Raw genomic sequence first — 23,834 nt, forward strand, 5'->3', positions numbered from 1 at the left:
TATGGGGTCACATGCCTTCAATCACAACATTCTGGAGTCAGAGGCAGGTAGATCTCTGAGTTTGAGGCCAGCCTGGTCTACATAATGAGTTCCAGGACAGTCAGGTAGACAGAGAAATTCTGTCTTGAAACACTCCTCCAAAAAAGAGAAAGAGGCTTTTAAGGGTTAATTATGATAATATATTATATTATATTGTATTATATTATATTATGTTATAATAAAGTTTAATAAAATAATGTAATTAATGTATCATGCTAAAAATTTGGAATAAGACAAACAAACATTGAGAAGGAAAAGAAGCCCCCAAAAGGCAAAAGGAACAGATAAGGATCTTGTGATCCATTCTTTCATACACTCAGGGATTCCATAAACATTAAACTAAAAACCAAAGGATCTGTAGGGTTAAAAAATAGACAAAGAAATGTAAATAAAATAAAATAATTAAGAAAACCGTGACACAGAATTATGAGACAAAGAACCACTGAAGATGCCTCTGAAGATGTTGGACAGCTCATTTTCTGTGTGGCAGCCAACCCTGCAAGAGTAGTTTTTCACATATCGTTCTTGAAGAAGACTAAATTTTCATTTGCAAGTGGTTATCAATTGGAGATAGTTTCTGTGATAGAAATGGAGGCCTGTGTCCACTTCTGTATTCAGCTGTATTCATGGTACATACTCATGGAGGCCCTGTGTATGCTTCTTTAGTCTCTGTGAGTTCATGTATGTATCAATTTTGTGGACTTAGAGGATTTTACTGCCTTGGTGTCCTCCATCCCCTCTGACTTTTAGACTCATTTTGCTCATCTTCTGCATGGTCGGTTCCTTAAGACATGAGGGAAGGGATTTGATAGAGACATTCCATTTGGAACTGAGTATTTCATGATCTCTCACGCTCTATAAATTATATGGCCATGGGTCTCTGTATTTGTTCTAATTTGTCTTGTTTAGTGTTTTTATTGTTGTGATGAAACACATGACATAAAGTAAGTTGAGGGGCAAAGGCTTATACTTCCACATTACAGCTCTTCATTAAAAGAAGTCAGGACAGAAGCCTACCACAAAGGGTCTCTCAAAGACTCTGAAAGACTCTACACAGCAGTGTATCAAATCAGATGCTGAGACTCATAACCAAACTTTGGGCAGAGTGCAGGGAATCTTATTAAAGAAGGGGGAGATAGTAAAACCTGGAGAAGACAGGAGCTCTACAAGGAGAGCAACAGAACCAAAAAATATGGGCACATAGAACTTTTCTGAGATATAACCTAGAAAACCTAGAACCCCTGCTCAGATGTAGTCCATGGCAGCTCAGTATCCAAGTGGATGCCATAGTGAGGGGAACAGGGACTGTCTCTGACATGAACTCAGTGATTGGCTCTTTGATCACTTCCCCCTGGAGGAGGTGGCATCCTTGTCAGACTACAGAGGAGGACAATGAAGCCAGTCCTGATGAGACCTGATAAGTTAGGGTCAGATCGAAGGGGAGGAGAGCCTCCCCTATCAGAGGACTTGGAGAGGGGCATGAGAGGAAATGAGGGAGGGAGGGTGAGATTGGGAGGGAATGAGGGAGAGGGCTACAGCTGGGATACAATGTGAATAAACTGTAGTTAATATTAAAAAAAATTTAAAAGGAATCAGGACAAAAACTCCAAAAGGACAGGCCCCTGGAGGCCAGGACAGATAGACCATGGAAGGCTGCTTCTTACTGGCTTGTTTCTCATAAGTTTCATTTTCATTTTTATTTTTTTTTAATGCTGTGTCTCAGCCCACATAATTTGTAGACCCCAGGACCATCAGCGCAGGGAAGGCACCACCTACAACACACTGTGCACTTCCATATCAGCCACTAATTAAGAAAAGTCCCTACAGGCTTGCCTGCATGCCAATCTTAAAGAAACCTTTTCTCAGTTGAGGTTCTCTCCTGTCACATGTCTGAAGCTTGTATCAAGTTGACATAAAATTATGTAGTGCACTGTCTATTTGAGGAGGAAGCTTCTCTGTTGATGACTGAGCAAGTCTCTGATCAATGAGTGTTGCAGGATGCTATTGGGAGTCATTTTATTTCTAGGTTCACTTACAATATCAGCAGTATTTGATATTACCTTAGGATCTTGGACAATCTCAGGTTGTTGCTCTCTAAAGGAGTGTTGGGTATGAGTTCCATCTCACTTACTGGACCTTGAGTTGAATTAGATATTAGTTGGTTACTCTCACAAGCCTTGTGCCACCTTTGCAGTAGTATATTTTACATATAGGACACCAGTGTAGATCAAAGGGTTTGTGACAGGGTCAGTATTCACAGTTCTTTCTTGGCAGTGTGCAGGCTGCCTTCCTGTACAAGGACGAAAGCATATAGGGGTGAAAGCACTATGTAGGCACCTGCTTGAATATTCTGTTTTCAATGAGGTATGTAGTAGTTGTCTTCAGCACCAAACTTTGTTCTTATATTTTCATGCTGGAATTAAAGGAAAATAGATGTCATTTACCATCAAATGAACAACACTTATTAAATAATACCTGGAGAGTGTGATAATAGTAAATTCAACTCCATAAAATTAAATACTACTGCTCATTAAAATTCACCATTGTAGCAGAGGACATACCTCAGAGGCAGAATATTATTAGGTGTTGGATGTGAGCTACAGTGGGTCAAGAGACAATGGGAACTGGGAAGTTTATTAGAAGAGTTAGTAATACTGTGGACAGAGTGACAACAGAATGGTGGAAACACTGAGGAGAATTTTAAACCCAACACCAAATGCAGACATCATGGTGGCTTCTCTGAAGAGAACCTAGGACTCCTGTGGTAAAAGAGAGGGATATCTTTTTCTATCTTTTGAGGACTGGGCCAGTTACACAGCATTCAGGTTCCCGGGTAAAGTTTTGTGTTGGCACCCATAGTGTCAATCACATCCGTACCTTTAATGCTGTTTCACTGGCCAGGTGTGGCGCCTCCAGTGTCCTGGCAGCTGCTTGATTCTAATCCCATGTCCTTAGAAATGTCTCGGCATCTTGATTACTGTGCACCAAGAGGCCCTAGTTTCAGTCTCTAGTTGTAACCCAAGCAGAAACAAACAAACCAAAAACACAATAAAAATGAAAGGTCTAAGGTACAGCCCGGAAGAGTGCCCTTATAAGGCAGAGTAATTGGTGTCTAAGATGCAGAATAGCACTGAAAATTAAGAATCAAAGAACTGAATAGAAACAGAAATAATGAGGTATTTTACATAACTTGTTTTATTACAATATATAAACAAAACCCACTCAAACACTGGGTTAGAGCCATAAAAACTGTAAAAGAATAAAAACATAACGTTTTGATGACAGGGATTTTAAATCTTATGAAAGGCTGATGAAAATGTAAAAACTCTATTTGGAAAACTGTTCATCTTTCTCACAAAGCTCAAAGCTCTTTATTTATATTTTATAACCTGAAGCAATTTAGCCCTTAGGCATTCACTTTAGATGAAGGTTGCACAACACTGACAAATAGGCAATTTTGCGGGAAAAAAAATTCTGATATGGCTGCTATATGTTGTTGGATAGCTAGTAATGTATTTGTCTTTTCTTAATAGATGTGAGTAGCCCTCTCCTGGTGGCAATCTGGAATTTCTCTAGACATTGTCAAACATCAAGATAAACTCCCCCCACAGTGAGTGTCAAAGCTCTAAAGTACTTCAAAATAGTAACCATAACCTGAGACAAAGTTGTTCCCAGCAAGAGCATTACTTTTGACACCTGAACCCCCAAACAATCGTCTTTTATAGATTAAATAAACAACTTATGTTATTCCCAAAATTATACCAAAATTTAAAAGGATAATTTATACCCACATGTATCACATTGTTGAGTTTTAGGAAAATAATATCACCTGAAGAAAGTCATAGAATATTTTCTATATTATTGTGCTTATTATATACTTAATTATAATATATAATTTTAAATGTATATATTTATATTCAATTATCATTTACTAGTTATAATAACAATAGTATTTACTCTTTTAAATTATAAAGGCATAGTACTTCAAATATTAACACATTATTTATAAATCATGAAAATGCATACAAGAAGTTTATTAAAATTACTTTCACTTTTATGGAGATATAATAATTGAACAACTATATGAAGAAGAGTTTGAGTATTTAAATAGTAAAAAATGTCTTTTAGATGCCTCCCTTCCTTGTCTAGAACTTAAGACTTCAGAGGGTAGATGCTGTGGTTCTCAGAGAAGAATATTGTATCTATCTCAAAGCACAAACACTATGTTTACATCTCAATGTGAGCTGGTATGTACAGAGGCAAGGATGCAAAGAACGAATGTTGTCTCCTCAGACAGCATCAACAACAAATGAACACTCAACCATTGTTTTAAAAGAATACCATTCTGAGTCCATAACACTTAAAAAAGCATCTCCAGGCATTTCCATTCCACTTGATCATTGCACAGCAAACTATTTGAGATCTTGAAGCAGGCAAAATCTTCTACTATGAGTTTTCCTGGCATACAGAGAGTGAAAGACAAAGATAATGAACATCTGCCGTGAGAGAGAGAACACTCTCTGAAAAACAAATGCTATGTGACACAGAGGTTGAAGGCTACAAAACTATCAAATTTAAGCTACAACATTTCTATATCATAGAAATTTAGAAAAAAAATTATTTTACTTTAAAAAATTCTTGGTGAGAAAACTCTCTGATAAAACATACTTATCTAGGTCACATAATTTAACATTTACTTGTGATTAATACAATTAGCTATTAATTCTATTAATCACTAAATATAACAATAAGTATTTGGCTTAATAGATCACTGTATATAAACTAAAACATAATTTTACATAAAAAACAGATGAAATAAGGCTGTCTATTTTTTTAAAAAAAGAAAGTGATTAAGGTTTCCTGTAGATATTACAGAAACTATGTCTATGTGACATTTTTGTTTTGGGGGAAAAACTTAGCATAAAGTTACAAAAAACACTCTCTTGGTTGTGTGTGTGTGTGTGTGTGTGTGTGTGTGTGTGTGTGTGTGTGTGTTTTGGTGGGGGGGGATCATGTTGGGCTAAAAGCTAGAGCCTCATAGATGCTATTCAAGATCCCAGGTAAGCTACACTCCACTCCTATAGGATCTTACTGCAGCCCAGGCTGCCCTTGAAACTTAGATCTTTCTGCTTCATTTCCAGACAGCTGAGTCACAGCTATAAAGCACTTTTCCAGTGAGAGGACACTTGTCCTTCATATAGTCAGGCACTGAGATGCCTCTATGCTTTACCAAACACATTCTCACTGACTTATGAGAGGCAGAATGTGTTGCCCGAAGTTGCTGTAGATTCTCAGGGGATCAAGTCATACAATTTCTAATGTATTATTTTATCAAATATATTTATTTTCTGAGAAGAAATTTATCATGCATCCTTTGTACTAAAAGCAAATGGAAGGCCCTGATTAGAGTGTCCCCATAAATCTTCACACTGGCATCTATATGACTGGGTCATATGATGATATGTAATCAGAACTAACTGATATAATTCTTCCAGACAGGTAAGTTAATACTCTAACAACAACAAGAAGAGAGAGAGAGAGAACTCTTTTACTCAAAAAAAGTAAAATAGAAAAGAAAGAAAGAGAGAGAGAGAAAGAAAGAAAGAAAGAAAGAAAGAAAGAAAGAAAGAAAGAAAGAAAGAAAGAAAGAAAAAGAACAAGTAAGAATTATAGGCTTTTTCCATAGAGAATACAAGTAGAAACATCTTGGCCAGCAGCTGTTGTGTGGGACTGACCACTACTGACCACTGAACCCACACTCTGTGAGCCCAGAACTCACATCATCACATGAACAGCTTGGCACAAGGAAGCTGCCAGCAGCCCTGGAGGCTCAATCTCAGAGCTATTAGAAAGCAATCAGGAACATGATTAGACCTCACTCAGAGCCAAGCTGGGGCTTCAGATGCTTGTCGAATACTGACTCTTCTAAAATAGAATTGCTCTCTGCATCGTCTTGTCAGGCCAGCTACACCCTACAGCCTCTGTGCTTAAGGAACTGGTTCTGTAGAAGGCTGTCTTTTGAGAACGTGTTATAGAACTATTGTCAGATCACATATTCAACATTACAATGTTTTTTTTTTTAAATAAATGACAGACTCTACCTCAACCTATGTATAAGTTTTACTGTCTTTGTTACTTAGTATCTAGGCAATGACATAAAAAATTAAAGACTTTATTTTGGCTAATCAATATCACAGTTCAGTCTTCTGTTGCCTGGCCTTCTGGGGTTGAGAGAACATCATTTTATCTGTGGAAAGGTATGACATCAACATGAGTGAGCCAGGGGTCAGGATCCAGATAATATTTGTAGGCCTACTCCCTTTAGCTACTCTCCACCCTTCACAGTTTCTGCAGCCTTGTAAAGTAGCCATGACCTGAGAACCAAACAATCAACATGCAAGTCTTGTAGGAAAAACACATTCTATTCTATAGAGGAGGTCTAGTAACCACCATGAAAACGGCATGGTATATAGAGGGTTCGGGGCTTCTATTTAAATCGTTACCATCCAAATAGAGAAATTTCAAATATTCTTTTTGAATTATGTTGTGAGCTGGCAGCAGGTCCTTATGTTCTCCTGCCAAGAGTAAAGCAGACATGAGTCTGCACAGGGTACTGAGGCTGTGTGGGGCCACACCTGATGCCACACAATCCACAAGGTGTCACCTTATGGAGATTTTTATAAGGACAATGTTTGAGCTGGAGTGGATGCCAGTCTAAATGATGTGACATCATATTCCTGACTTCGCCAGTCAGTCGAGCAGGATCACCTATAGGTTACTAATACATCTCAGCTGGAGCATGCTCATCAGTGCAAACCCTCAACTATTAACCCATTTACAACTTGGTGTTACATGGGATTTACATTTACTTTCATCTATAGCAAATAGGATTTTTTTAAATGCCACATATTTCTAATAATATTAAAACCTTCTTTGTATCTATTTGACTTTCCTCTAGAGAAGAATAACCTGTAGGTCACTGGCCTTACCTCCCCCCACATGCTATTATCATTCCAGTGCTGAAAACAATTCCTGACCCACAGAAGCAAAAATTATATGTGGGCTGAAATCATGAAAGGAAAAAAAAAAAAAAAAAAAAACAATGACGGGCACTCATGCTCTGGCAGATGTTCATGAATTTGGTTGCCATTAATCACAGACTTTGCAGAAGGGAGGTTCATGAGAGAATAGATTTCTATCACCCGAAATTATTTCTATCATGCAAAGCAAAAATCAAAGTTTATATTGAACTCTTAAATATCAATGAAATCTAAACTGCAGAAAATGTACTAATGTTCCCTAAATTATGCTGTAAGTATTGATTGATGAGAGTTGAAAGAAAACTTCATAGTAAACAAGTTATGCATTTGTCTAAAAAAATTCCAAGAGGTTATATTTATCATTAAAACAAGTTTTATATGGATAAATTTTCTTTATTTTAGAACCAATTTTCTTAGTTTCTTAAAGTTTTCTGCAAATTATGTTTTGTTATGATTCTTTTTCCAGAATAAAAGTTTTAATTTATAAATATAAATTTTCCTTTCTAGTTTATGAGTACATTTTTTAATTTTATCTAGAAATAGAGGTTTTTATTATTTATTGATGTTTTTATCCTCATTTTTTGTCTCCAGTAGGGATTAATTTTTATTTATTTATTTTTCAATGTAAAATGGTATTTTCTTTATTATTTATTTTTTATTTAATCACAGGTCATTCACCTGTATTACAGCCATAGATCCCTCCCTCTTTCCCTCCAAACAACCCTCCCTCCCTCATCTCCTCCCTGTCCCCTTCTGAGTCCACTGATAGGGGAGGATCTCCTTCCCTTACATCTGACCCTAGCTTATCAGGTATCTTCAGGACTGGCTGCAATGTCCTTATCTGTGGCCTAGTAAGGCTGCTCCTCCCTCGAAGGGGAGGGGAAGCTCAATGAGCCAGTTGTTGAGGTCATGTCAGAAATAATTCTTGTTCCCCTTATAGGGAACCCACCTGGATACTGAGCTATCATGGGCTATGTCCGAGCAGGGGTTATAGGTTATATCTATGCATGGTCCTTGGTTGGAGAAACAGTCTCATAGAAGTCCCCTGTGCCCTGATATATTTAGACCTTGTTGGGCTCCTGTCCCCTCTAGGTCATACTAACTCCCCTTCTTTCCTATGATTCTCTGTACTCTGCCGAAGGTTTGGTTATGAGTCTCAGCATCTGCTTTGATACACGGCTAGATAGAGTCTTTCATATGCCCTCTGCGGTAGGCTCCTGTCCTGTTACTTGTTTTCCCCTACTTCCAATGTCGATGATTCTCTTTGTCTTTCTAGGTGAGTAGTGATCATCTTACCCCTTTCTTGTTTATCTTCTTTAGGTGTACAGATTTTAGTATGTTTAGTCTATATTATAGGTCTAGTACCCACTTATAAGTGAGTATATACCATGTGTGTCTTTCTTAACCTGGGATATCTCACTCAGGATGATTTTTTTCTAGGTCCCACCATTTGCCTGCAAAATTCATTATTTCCTTGTTTTTAACTGCTTAGCAGTATTCCATTGTGTAAAATTACCACAATTTCTGTATCCATTCCTCTATTGGTGGACATCTGGATTGTTTCCAGGTTCTAGCTATTATGAATAATGCTGGACAAACATGGTTGAGCAAATGTCCTTGTTGTATACTTGAGCATCTTTTGGATATATACCTAGGAGTGGTATAGCTGGATCTTTAGGAAGCTCTGATCCTAATTGTTGGAGAAAGCACCAGATTGATTTCCAAAGTGGTTGTACAAGTTAACATTCCCACTAGCAATGGAGAAGGGTTCCCAATTCTCCACAACTTCTCCAGCATGTGTTGTCATTTGAGTTTTTAGCCATTCTGATGGGTGTAAGGTGAAATCTCAGGGTCATTTTGATTTGCATCTCTCATGGCCAAGGATATTGAGCATCTCTTTAAGTGTTTCTCTGCCATTCTATATTCTTCTACAGAGAATTCTCTGTTTAGCTCCATACCCCATTTTTTAATTGGGTTGCTTGAATTACTGCCTTTTGACTTTTAGTTCTTTATATAGTCTGGATATCAGCCCTCTGTCAGATGTAGGGTTGATGAAGATCCTTTCCCTGTCTGCAGGCTGTTGTTTTGTTCTGATGCCTGTGTCCTTTGCTCTACAAAAGCTTTTCAGTTTCATGAAGTCCCATTTATTGATTGTTGATCTAAGAGCCTGTGCTCATGGTATTCTGTTCAGGAAATTGTCTCTTGTGCCAATGAGTTCTAGGCTTTTCCCCAATTTTTCTTCTAACCGATTCATTGTGTCTCATTTTATGTTGAGGTCTTTGATCCACTTGGACTTTAGTTTTGTGCAGAGTGATAAATATGGATCTCTTTTCATTTTTCTGCATGTAGACCTCCAGTTGAACCAGCACCATTTGTTGAAGATACTGTCTTTTTTCCATTGAATGGTTTTGGTTTCTTTGTCAAAAATCAGGTATTCAAAGGTGTGTGAATTTATTTCTGGGTCTTCTGTTCAGTTGCATTGATCCACCATTCTGTTTCTATTGCAATACCATGCAGTTTTTATTACTATTGCTCTATAGTACAGCTTGAGATCGGGGATAGAGATACCTCTGGATGATCTGTTGTTGTATAGGATCATTTTGGAAATTCTGTTTTTTTTTTTTTTGTTTTTTTTTATTTCTCCATATGAAGTTGATAATTTTTCTTTCAAGGTCTGCAAAAAATTGTATTGTTATTTTTATGGGAACTGCATTGAATTTGTAGATTGCTTTTGGTAGAATGGCCGTTTTCACTATGTTAATCCTACTAATCCACGAGCATGGGAGATCTTTCCATTTTCTCATATCATCTTCTAATTCTTTCTTCAGAGACTTGAAGTTTTTTTTCAAACAGGTCTATCACCTGCTTGGTTAAAGTCAGCCCAACGTACTTTATGTTATTAGTGGCTATTGTGAAGGGTGTTGTTTCCCTGATTTATTTCTCAGCCCTTTTTTCTTGGGTTTACAGGATGTTTTCTGATTTTTTTGAGTTAATTTTGTATCCAGTCACTTTGCTAAAGGTGTTTATCAGCTGAAGGAGTTCTCTGGTTGCATTTTTGGGGTCATTCATATATATTGTCATATCATCTCCGAATAATGAAATTTTGACTTCTTCCTTTCTGATTTGTATTTCCTTGATTTCCCTTACTGTTTTACTGCTCGAGCTAGAACTTCAAGTACTATGTTGAAGAGACATGGGGAAAGAGAGCAGTCTTGCCTTGTCCCTGATTTCAGTGGGACTGATTTAATTTTCTCTCCATTGAGTTTGATGTTGGCTGTAGGCTTGCTCTATATTGCCTTTACTATGTTTAGGTATGTGCCTTTTAAGTGATTAAGTTTTAAAATAACTGAAAACTGTCTTTTAACATAAGGCCAGTCAAACATATTTAAAGTACAAAAGTATTTAAACAAAAAATATAACTTAAGTTAAAATGATTTTTAAAGTACATGATAAAATTGATATAATACAGCCTTTACCATAAAATAATTTTGTCATAAATATAAGTTAAGCTAAGTTAAAGAATAAAAAGGGGCTCTCATTCTGACCATCAGCACAGCAGGATCGGCACAGTGACCAGCAATCAGAACTCGTGGCCATAAACCACAAGTGATTGTGTTTCCCAGGTGAGAGGATACCTCAAGGTGGGGGATTCAATCAGCCTTTAACTCACCCAGCTAAACTGCGGAAGAGATCCTGGTTTCACCAGGCACTTGGTCTCCAGCCCAGAGCCACACGCCAATGTGCTCTGGCCATGGTCCCAGACTGAACTGTGCACACCACAACATCAGAGACTGGAATTTCCAGTCTAGAGATAACCCCAAGGTACAGGAAACGATTGAGATTGACCTTAGGTCACCCAGACATCCCCTGGAAAAGACTCAGGTTCTGCGGGTGTCCCAGGAGCCAGCCCAGAGCCAGAGCCGGGGACCCAGGCTCCGGCACAGAGCCCTGCCTGCGGACCTGATTCACTGCCCCAGATAGAACTGTGGGCCCCAGGGGACCAGAGACTGAGTTTCACTGTCATGTGCAAACCCATAGGGAGGGAATCGGCTGGTCTGATCTCAGAGCACTCAGCCGACACCCTCACCCAGAAATCTCGGGAAAATTACCCAGTTTAGGCAGACACCCAGACTCCCAAAGGTTGGAAAGGCAGAGCCAAACGCGTCTGTGCCTGCAGATTCTACTCACGAGACCAGACAGAACGGCGGTCCCCAAAGCAAAGACTGGGTGTCCCAGTCAGGAGGAAACTCCACAGCAGGGGGGATCATCAAGACTAACTCTCAGGACACTAAGCACCAAAAGACTTTCTGGATTCACGCAGACTCTAGACTCTATCCTTCTACTGCAGGCAGGAGAGGTGTGCTCAGCCACCATTATTGAGTACCCCTAGGGCACTAGGGCACACAGCTGCATCCTCAGACCTACAAAAGCCAGAGAGCCATTACAGCAGCCCTCAGATACTGTGCCAAGGATCAATCAGTTACCCCTAGCTAGACTGACAAAGCTGTGGGAATCCCTGGTCCTTCAAGAGGGCTGCACCCCAAAAATTATACCTTAAGAGCAACAGTGCTGCTCAATAAATTCAGAGCGAGAAACCCAGCAGCAGAACAGCCATCACCAGGAACTCTCCTGAGGAGAGGAGAGCTTTCCTGAATACCACAGTTACCATACCGGTCCATACACCTGAAGTGAACTGTGACAATTCCTGAGAAGCACCACTATTCAGTTGACCATACCCAAAAAGCAGAGGAGAACTTCAGAACCCCGCCAAGTGGATTCTCCCCACCCCAGGACTCAGCAGGGACCAGAAATTAATAGACAACACTTGAGACAGAGAGATGGGTAGAGGCCAGTGAAAAAGTACAACCAACAATAGGCAAAACAACATGGCATCCCCAGAACCCAGTTATCCAGGGGCAAGTAGCCCTGAACACCCTAACATAAGTGAATTTCAAGAAGATGACCTAACATCCATGCTAATGAAGAGGTTAATGGAGAAAGCAAATTAAATGAGTAAAGAATTAGGGGAGGATATAATAAAACAGATTATGGTCATCCATAAAGAAATACAGGAAGATGCAGCCAAACAGTCTGTGTTACTGAAAGAAATAAAAGAAACAGAGGAACGCTCAAACAAACAGCTGAAGGAATTTCAGGAAAAACAGGAAAATACAGTCAGACAGGTAAAGCAAATCAACAAAACAGTTCACGATCTGAAGATAGAATTGGAAGAATTAAAGAAAACACAAATGGAGGAAATCACGGAGAGGGAGAACCTAGGAAAGAAAACAGGAACTACAGAGGTAAGCATAACTAACAGACTACAAGAGATGGAAGAAAGAATCTCAGGTGTGGAAGATGTAATGGAAGAAATTGATGTATCCATCAAAGAAAATAATAAATCTAAAAAATTCCTGACACAAACCATCCAAGAAATCCAAGACAACATAAAAATACAAAACCTAAGAATAATAGGAGTAGAGGAAAAAGAAGATTCCCTCCTCCAAGGCTCAGAAAATATTTTCAAGAAAAACATTGAAGAAAATTTCCACAACTTAAAGGGGAAGCCTATAAGAATACAAGAGGCCTACAGAACACCTAATAAATTAGACCAGAAAAGAAAATCCTTCTGTCACATAATAACCAAAACAGTAACTATACAGAACAAAGAAAAAATACTAAAAGCTGCAAGGGAAAAAGGCCAAGTAACGTATAATGGCAAACCCATCAGAATCATACCTGACTTCTCAACAGAAACTATGAAAGCCAGAAGGGCCTGGACAGATATCATGAAGAGCTTAAGAAAACACAGATGTCAGCCTAGGCTACTGTACCCAGCAAAACTCTCAGTCCTCATAGACTGAGAAAACAAGATATTCAAAGACAAAAACAAATTTCAACAATACCTACACACAAATCCAGCATTTCAGAAGACTCTAGAAGGAAAAATACAACCCAAGAAAACTAACTACTTTCAAGAAATCATGGGAAATAAATAACCTCACTACATCAAAACAAAAGTAGCCAAACACACTACCATGGCCAACATCAATATCAAAGGATCTAACAGCCACTGGTCATTAATCTCCCTCAACATCAATGGACTCAGTTCTCCAATAAAAAGACAGACTAACCGAATGGATGCATAAACAAGACCCAACAATCTTTTGCAAACAAGAAACACACTTAAATCACAAAGATAGACATTATCTGAGAGTAAAGGCTGGAAGATGGTTTTCCAAGAAAATGGACCAAAGAAGCAAGCAGGAGTAGCCATCCTAATATCTAATAAAGTAGATTTCCAACCAAAATCAATCAAAAGAAATAGAAAAGGACCTTTCATACTCATCAAGGGAAAAATCCACCAGGAATATATCACAATCCTGAACTTCTATGCCCCAAATGGAAGAGCACCCACATTTGTAAAAGAAACTTTAATAAAACATAAATCACACTTAGACACCCACACAATTATAGTGGGAGACTTCAATACCCCACTCTCAACAAAGGACAGGTCAATAAAACAGAAATTAAACAAAGAAACAATAACTCTGACAGAAATCATGAATCAAATGGACCTCACAGTCATCTACAGAACCTTTCACCCTAACTCAAAAGAATTTACCTTCTTCTTAGCATCTCATGGAACCTTCTCCAAAACAGATCATATAGTTGGTCACAAAGCGATCCTAAACAGATACAAGAAGATTGAAATAATCCCTTGTATCCTATCTGATCACCATGGACTAAAACTGGACCTCAATGGCAAAAATATCAAAAGACCTACACACACATGGAAACTGGACAACTTCCTTCTAAATTACATCTGGGTCAGAGAAGAAATAAAGAAAGAAATTAAAGACTTCCTAGAATTCAATAAAAATGAAGGCGCAACATACCCAAACTTATGGGACACAATGAAAGCAGTGCTAAGAAGAAAGTTCATAGCACTAAATGCCTTAAAAAGAAATTCGAAACATCTCACGCAAGCAACTTAATGGCTCACTTGAGAGCCCTACAAAAAAAGAAGCAGACACACCAAAGAGGAATAGACAGCTGGAAATAATCAAACTCAGGGCTGAAATCAATAAATTAGAAACAAATAAAACAATCCAAAGAATCAATGAAACCAAGAGCTGGTTCTTTGAGAAAATCAACAAGATAGACAAATCCTTAGCCAAACTAACTAAGAGGCAGAGAGAAACTATCCAAATCAACAAAATCAGAAACAAAAAGGGGGACATAACTACAGACACTGAAGAAATCCAAACAATGATTAGGTCTTACTTCCAAAGTCTATATGCCACAAAATTTGAAAATCTAAATGAAATGGACAATTTTCTTGACCAATTCTACATGTCAAAGCTGAATCAAGACCAGGTAGACCAATTAAATAGTCCTATATCCCCTAAGGAAATAGAAGCTGTCATCAAAAGTCTACCATGCAAATAAAAGCCCAGGGCCAGGTGGTTTCAGCGCTGAATTCTACCAGATCTTCAAAGAAGAGCTAATACCAATACCCTTCAAACTTCCACAAGATAGAAAAAGAAGGAACACTACCAAACTCATTCTATGAAGCCACCGTCACCTTGGTACCTAAACCTTACAAAGACCCAACAAAGAAAGAGAATTTCAGGCCAATCTCCCTCATGAACATTGATACAAAAATACTCTACAAAATACTTGCAAACCGCATCCAAGAACACATCAAAGACATCATCCACTATGACCAAGTAGGCTTCATCCCAGGCATGCAGGATTGGTTCAGTATACACAAATCCACATAAACAAACTGAAGGAGAAAAACCATATGATCATCTTCTTAGATACTGAAAAAGCATTTGACAAAATCCAACATCCATTCATGTTTAAAGTATTGGAGAGATCAGGGATACAAGGCACATACCTGAACATAGTAAAGGCGATATACAGCAAGCCTATAGCCAACATCAAACTCAATGGAGAGAAACTTAAATCATTTCCACAGAAATCAGGGACAAGGCAAGGCTGTCCACTCTCTCCATTATCTTTTCAACATTGTTCTTGAAGTCCTAGCTAGAGCAATAAGACAATTGAAGATCAATGAGATACAAATTGGAAAAGAAGATGTCAAAGTATCACTATTTGCAGATGATATGATAGTATATCTTAGTGAACCCAAAAAATCTACCAGGGAACTCCTACAGCTAATTAACACCTTCAGCAAAGTGGCTGGATACAAAATTAACTCAAAAAAAATCAGTAGCCTTCCTGTATACAAAGGACAAAAGGGCAGAGAAAGAAATTAGGGAAACAACACCCTTCACAATAGCCACAAATAACATAAAGTACCTTGGTGTGAACCTAACCAAGCAAGTCAAAGACTTGTATGGAAAAAATTTCCAGTCTCTGAAGAAAGAATTAGAAAAAAAATCAGAAGATGGAAAGATATCTGATGCTCATGGCTTGGCAGGATTAATATAATAAAAATGGCCATCTTACATGTAGGCATCCAGTTGGACCAGCACCATTTGTTAAAGATGCTATCTTTTTTCCATTGTATGGTTTTGGCATCTTTGTCAAAAATCAGGTGTCCGTAAGTGTGTGGGTTTATTTCTGGGTCTTCTGTTCGGTTCCATTGATCCACCATTCTGTTTCTATGCCAGTACCATGCAGTTTTTATAACTGTTGCTCTATAGTACAGCTTGAGATCAGGGATGGAGATACCTCCAGAAGATCTTTTATTGTAGAGGATTGTTTTAGCAATTCTCGGTTTCTTGTTATTCCATACGAAGTTGAGAATTTTTCTTTCCAGGTCTGTAAAGAATTGTGTTGGCAACTTGATGGGAATTGCATTAAATCTGTAGATTGCTTTTGGTAAGATGGCCATTTTTACTATGTTAATCCTGCCAAGCCATGAGCATGGGAGATCTTTCCATCTTCTCATATCTTCCTCTAATTCTTTCTTCAGGGACTTGAAATTTTTTTCATACAAGTCTTTGACTTGCTTGGTTAGGGTTACACCAAGGAACTTTATGTCATTTGTGGCTATTGTGAATGGTGTTGTTTCTCTAATTTCTTTCTCAGCCCTTTTGTCTTTTGTATACAGGAGTAGAAAAATGAAAATAGATCCATACTTATCACCCTGCAGAAAACTGAAGTCCAAGAGGATCAAAGACCTCAACATAAAACCAGATACTCTAAATCTGTTAGAAGAAAAAGTGGGAATACCCTAGAACTCATTGGTACAGGAGAAAACTTCCTGAACAGAACACCAACAGCACAGGCTCTAAGAGCAACAATCAATAAATGGGACCTCATGAAATTGAAAATCTTCTGTAAAGCAAAGGGCACCATCATCAAAACAAAGCGACTGCCTACAGATTGGGAAAGAATCATCACCAACCCTTTATCTGACAGAGGACTCATATCCAATATATATAAAGAACTAAACAAGCTGAAAAGCAACAAACCAAGTAATCCACTTAAAAAATGGGGAACAGAGCTAAAGAGAGAATTCTCTGCAGAGAAATATCGAATGGCAGAGAAGCACTTACAGAAATGCTCAACCTCATTAGCCATTAGGGAAATGCAAATCAAAACAACCCTGAGATTTCACCTTACACCCATCAGAATGGCCAAGATGAAAATCTCAAAGGACAACACATGCTGGAGAGGTTGTGGAGAAAGGGGAACCCTTCTCCACTGCTGGTGGGAATGTAAACTGGTACAACCACTCCGGAAATCAATCTGGCGCTTTCTCAGACAACTAGGAATAGCGCTTCCTCAAGATCCAGCCATACCACTCCTAGGCATATACCCAAAAGAGGCGCAAGTACACAAAAAGGACATTTGTTAAACCATGTTTGTAGCAGCTTTATTTGTAATAGCCAGAAGCTGGAAACAACCCCGATGCCCCTCAACTGAAGAATGGATGCAGAAACTGTGGTACATCTATACAATGGAGTATTACTCAGCAATGAAAAATAAGGAAATCATGAAATTTGCAGGTAAATGGTGGGACCTGGAAAGGATCATCCTGAGTGAGTTGTCCCAGAAGCAAAAAGACACTCACGGTATATACTCACTCATATAAACATACAATATAGAATAAACCCACTAAAATCTGTACATCTAAACAAACTAAGCAAAAGAGAGGACCCTAACTAAAATGTTCAATCCCCATCCTGAAAGGCAAAGAGGATGGACATCAGAAGAAAAAGAAAATAGGAAACAACCTCAGAACCCGCTACAGAGGGCCTCTGAAAGCCAGAAGAAAACAGGAAACAACCTTGAAACCTGCCACAGAGGGCCTCTGAAAGCTTCTGCAGTATAGACTGTCAAAGCAGATGCTGAGCCTGATGGCCAACTGATGGGCAGAGTGAATGGAATTTTATGTAAGAAGTGGGAAATAGTAAGAGCTGGAGGGGACGGGAACTCCACAAGCAGAGCAACAGAACAAGATAATTTGAACACAGGCAACTTCCCAGAGACTCATACTCCAACCAAGGACTATTCGTGGAGATGACCTGGAACCCCTGCACAGGTGTAGCCCATGTCAGTTCAGTGTCCAAGTGGGTTCCATAGTAATGGGAAGAGGGACTGCCTCTGATATAATCTGATTGGCCTGCTCGTTGATCACTTCCCCCTGAGGGGGGAGCAGCCTTACCAGGCCACAGTAGAGGACAATGCAGCCACTTTAGATGAGAACTGATAGACTAAGATCAGAAAGAAGAGGAGAACCTCCCCTATCAGTGGACTTGGGGAGTGGCATGCATGCAGAAAGGGGAGGGAGGGTGGGATTGGCAGGGGAGGAGGGAGGGGCTTATGGGGGGATACAAAATGAATAAAGTGTAATTAATAAAAAAAAAGATTTAAAAAAAATTTTATGGGTTGTAAGAAAAAAAAATGGCCATCTTACCAAAAGCAATCTACAGATTCAATACAATTCACATCAAATTATGAACACAATTCTTAAATTGTGTTGAAAGAAAAATTGAAAGAAAAATTCTCACCTTCATATGGAAAAACAAGAAACCCAGAATCGCTAAAACATTTCTCTACAGTAAAAGATCTTCAGGAGGTATCTCCATACCTGATCTTAAGCTGTACTACAGAGCAACAATACTAAAAACTGCATGGTACTGGCATAGAAACAGACTGGTCGATCAATGGAATTGAATAGAAGACCCTGACATAAATTCACACACCTTTGATTACCTTATTTTTAAAAGATGCCAAATCCATTCAATGGAAAAAAAGACAGCATCTTTAACAAATGGTGCTGGTCTAACTGGATGTCTACATGTAAAAAAACGAAAATAGATCCATACTTATCACCCTGCACAAAACTGAAGTCCAAGTGGATCAAAGACCTCAACATGAAACCAGACACATTAAATCTGTTAGAAAAAAAAAAAAGTGAGGAATACCCTTGAACTCATTGGCACAGGAGACAACTTCCTGAATAGAATGCCAACAGCACAGGCTCTAAGAGCAACAATCAATAAATGGGACCTCATGAAACTGAAAAGCTTCTGTAAAACAAAGGATACTGTCCTCAGAACAAAACGACAGCCTACAGATTGGGAAAAGATCTTCACCAACCCTATATCTGACAAAGGGCTAATATTCAGTATAGATAAAGAACTAAAGAAGTTAAACAGCAAAAAATCAAGTAATCCAATTAAAAAATGGGTTACAGAGCTAAACAGAGAATTCTCTGCAGAGGAATATCGAACGGCAGAGAAACATTTAAAGAAATGCTCAACCTCATTAGCCATCAGGGAAATGCAAATCAAAATGACCCTAAGATTTCACCTTACACCCATCAGAATGGCTAAAATAAAAAACTCAAGAGACAACACATGATGGAGAGGTTGTAGAGAAAGGGGAACCCTCCTTCACTGCTGGTGGAAATGTAAACTTGTACAACCACTCTGGAAAGTAATCTGGTGCTTTCTCAGACAACTAGGAATAGCGCTTCCTCAAGATCCAGTTATACCACTCCTAGGCATATATCCAAAAGAGGCTTAAGGACATTTGCTCAACTATGTTTGTAGCAGCCTTTTTTGTAATAGCCAGAAGCTGGAAACAACCCAGATGCCCCTCAGTGGAGGAATGGATGCCCAAATTGTGGTATATCTACACAATGGAATGTTACTGAGAAAAAAAAAAAAAAAAGGAAATCATGAAATTTGCAGTTAAATGGTGGGATCTGGAAAAGATCATCCTGAGTGAGCTATCCCAGAAGCAGAAAGATGCACACGGTATCTCAATTCCTATCAAAATGCTCAATTCCTATCCAGAAATGCAAAGAGGATGGACATCAGAAGAAGGAGAAAAGACGGAATAAGTTAGGAGCCTGACACAGAGGACCTCTGAAAATCTCTGCCCTGCAGACTATCAATGTAGATACTGAGACTTATGGGCAACCTTTGGGCAGAGTGCAGGGAATCTTAGGAAAGAAGTGGGAAATAGTAAGATCTGGAGAGGACAGGAACTCCATAAGGAGAGCAACATAACCAAAAAAATCTGAGCACAGGGGTCTTTCCTGAGTCTGCTAACCCAACCAAGGACTATGCATGGAGATAACCTAAGACCCCTGCACAGATGTAGCCCATGGCAGTCAGTATACAAGTGGCTTCCATTGTAATAGGAACAGGGACATGAACTGACATGAACTGATTGGCCTGCTCTTTAATTGTCTCCCCCTGAGGGGGAAGCAGCATTACCAGGCCACAGAAGAAGATACTGCAGCCACTCCTCATGAGACCTAATTGACTAGGATCAGAAGGAAGGAAAAGAAGTCCTCCTCTATCAGTGGACTTGGGGAGGGGCAAGCAGGCAGAGAGTGGAGGAAGGCAGCGATTGGGATGGGAGGAGGGAGGGAACCACGGGGCGGGGGATACAAAGTGAGTAAAGTGTCATTAATAAAGAAAAAAATCTGAAAAAAGAATAAAAATGGAAAATAAAGAATTCCTTTTGAAAGAGACAACTTCAGTAACATTTTGGAGCACCCATCCCCCATCGTATTTTTCCTGAAAAATCCATATATACATTTGAAACGTACAATATAAACATATCTATCTCATGTATTGGAATTTGACATTATGACATGAGATATGATTCCATCTTAAAACACTGAGTAAAAATGATACATCCATTATCACTAGTGGTACTTATTATGTTACTATATGGATAAGTCATTTGTTCTGTAGCCTAGCTTCTATTGATAGATATTTCTGTAGTTTTAAATTGTGCAATTATAATTAGTGATAGATGTATGCCCTATATGTAATTTTAACAATCATCTCTCCTCGGGATACTTTATGATAGGTGGAATTGCTAACTCAGTAAGAATAATTAGGGTTGATTCTTTTGATCATGTAGTGAAAAATTTCAGAGGCAATAAAGATAAATCATAAGCTCATAGTATCTTACAGTGGAAGATCCCAGCACTTTGAATTTTATTGTTATTCTGCCTTTTGTGTTCTCCAGTGCAGAGGGAATCTGAATGTTTGTGCCCTTTTAACATGCATATGCTGAAATCCTAGGTTCTAAAGTAATGAAGCCATGAGAGCTCTGCCCTGAAAATAAAATCACTGTCTACATGAAACAGCTTGCTAGATCGCTTTCCCATCTGAGGTTACAGCAAGAAGATAGCTCTTGTGAAAGAAGCCACCTCCTGTTTATCCCAGTCATGTTGGCATGTGTAGTGTTTTGAATGAGAATGTCCCCTATATGTGCATATATTTGAATACTTGTTTTCCAGTTGATGGACTGTTTGGAAGAATTAAGAGTTGTGGCTTTGTTAGAGAAGATGTATCATTGGAAGCCTCGGCCCAGTCACTTCTCTCTTATCCATCCATCTATCTATCTATCTATCTATGTCTCTCTCCTTTATCCTCTCTCTGCCTTCTGCCTTTGGATCAGAATATAAAGCTCACAGCTATTTCTCCAACAACATGCTGTTCTGAATGCTACCAGGCTCACCATCATAACGATAATGGACTGTCCCCCTGAAACAGTAAGCAAACCCACAATTAAATGCTTTCTTTTATAAGCATTGCCTTGGTCATGGTATTTCTTCACAATAGGATAATAACTAAGAGAATATGACTATCTTGACCCTCAAAGCCGAGTTCTCTGAAATTAACCTCTGTGATTTATATCTAATTTTTTAAGTGTACTTTGTCATTGCAGCTTGAATGAAAAAATCTAAATATAAAACTTCTCATAAATAAATTAACTATATTCAGCCAGATTCTTAACAGTTATGACAGAGTCTTCCCTCTGGCCTGTATGATTTAGGACTTCTCAAAGTAACTGACATTAGCATATGCTGATTGACAAGGGTAGACACATTTGAATACAGTCATCCTCTCATTTATCCTGTGGCCATCTATATGTACTTTTCTCTGGGATACTGTTTTTAAGTGATACCACTGAAATGTTCTGCAGGTATTTCAAGTGAAAGCTTAAGACCTGACCTGCTTTATTTGTCATTGATTTTACAAGCTTCGGAGCCACAGTTCAGAGAATGAACCACTAGGAGTAAGTACAGGCAACAATCTTTCTGAGTTGGCTTACACAGTTTGCCATGCATTTATCTTCTCAAACTTGAACATTCATCAGAATCCTCTGAAGAGTTTGTTTAAAACAAAACAATGAAATCCCTACCAATTTCTGCGCTCATTTCCAGAATTCTTTATTCAGTAAACATTGGCTGGGCTAGAAATTGTGTGGTTTTTAACGCTTTCCCAGGTAGTGTTGATACCATCTATTAGTCATCTTCTTTGAGGACCATTGTGATATATCTGGTTGTTTCTATATTAATGAAGCTCTGAAAGTGGAAACAGAGGACTGCATTTAAGACATTTCCATTCAGAAAGGCATTTCTTACCTAATTCAAACTTTACCTATAGTCATTACATTCCACCTTATTATTAATCTTATCTAAGATAATTCTAAATATAGTTTGTAATTGACTTATAGAGAATTTGATAGTTAAGGACTTAATAGTCTCTTAAGAAATATTTTTTACACGTACTTACTAACAAGTTAAAAATGACAAGTAAAGGGAAGAAAATTGATTTGGCCATGCATCCCAATGCTTTAAAGTTTGTGTGACTAACCCACCCAGTTTATCATGGTTGATCTGATCACAGTGCTAATGACTCAAGATGAAATTATCACATATGCCAAGTTGTTTTCTGGGTAAAACATCTAATTTTGATTCAATAGTAATTTTAAATTTATAAACAATGGTATGTGTGTCTATGAGAGAGAGACAGACAGACTGACAGACAGAGACAGAGGAAGACAGGGAAGGAGTGATTGGATTATTTTTAAGATAGATGGCCCCTTGTTGAGTTATTAAATTGTAAGTAGTCAGCCCTAAGTACATACACATATGAACAAAACTGTTAAGATCATAGACTGTGTGTGTATGTGTAAAACAATAATAACTATGACAAAGCAACAGTAATAAATTTGAGAGAGTCTGGAGGGAAACTGGGTGGGCTGGTATAGTTGAGAAGGAATGGAATTGATGTTATTACCATACTATGAAATTCTTAAAAAATTACACGCTTACTAAAGTTAAATCTCATAAAAAAGTCATATTTATTCTTTTAATTATGAAAATACAGACATAAGAATACAAGCCTAATATTTTAATTATGAATACATGTTGTATTTTACTGATGCAAGTATATGAAAGACAACTGAACACAATAATATATACTCAAAATCTTCAGTCATTAGGAGATATCAATTAAGTCCCAGTGAGATTCTAAGTAACCCAGAATAAACCCAAATTCTAATTAAAATGAAATACACAGTGAGACCAAAGATGCAAAGTGACAAGATAGCTTGCAAACCCAAAGCCATCATTCTTAATGTACATAAAGAATTTTTTTGGCGTTTATTTCACTCAAAACTGAAACAGGCAGGGGCTGTTATTTCTATTTGTGAGTAAAGATTCCAAGAGAAATCAGTCTTAACTATGTAAACTCTCTTAGGATTTTTTAACCACATTATTTACTATGTGAATTTGTTCTTTGATGATTTCAAACATGTATATAATGTATTCTGATTATTTTGGAGCAACTAACATAGTTTAATACAGAGCATAATAGAAGAGAAAACTATATGATTATTGTATGTTTTAACATCCCATTCACAGGCATTTCCTCAACTGAGCAGTAACTGTCTACACTAGAATTCTATGAAAAATATAAAAGTTTTATTTTTTGTACAACAAGCTTTGTAAACCGCTGAAGTATTTATGAAGTGGGGAGATGACAAGCAAGTTGTAGCACCTCCATGCTATGCACTGAAGCCTAGACGCAGAACCTGAGAAGTGCTCACCTTTCTGCCTTTCTCACAAACAACAAGTTAGTATGTAAAGTTTACTGTCATCACAACTGTCCCTTACAGAGAAATAGCTAAGAGAGCTATAAGTTTAAACACCTACTGAATCATTTGTACAGAAGTTCAAGGAAGACACTGACAGCCTTTGAGGTAGAATTGAGCACAGACAAATGGAATCTATTTAAGATGCCATGTGCTCAGTGTGATTTAACACACATGCAAACAAACGAGAAGGAAAAGGAACCAGAGAAAATTCATTGTGAAGAGAATCAGGGAAGTGAGGAAAGAAATTGCCCCTATAAGGAATGTAATCAGGTTTTATTTTTTATTTTTTTATTTTACCTATATGGTGAGTTCAGGCAACTGCAGAATGTATAAATGAAAACATTAAGCAGGACC

This window comes from Psammomys obesus, unplaced genomic scaffold, assembly GCF_907164565.1.
Source record: "Psammomys obesus unplaced genomic scaffold, mPsaObe1.curated_primary_1811, whole genome shotgun sequence".
Lineage (NCBI taxonomy): Eukaryota > Metazoa > Chordata > Mammalia > Rodentia > Muridae > Psammomys > Psammomys obesus.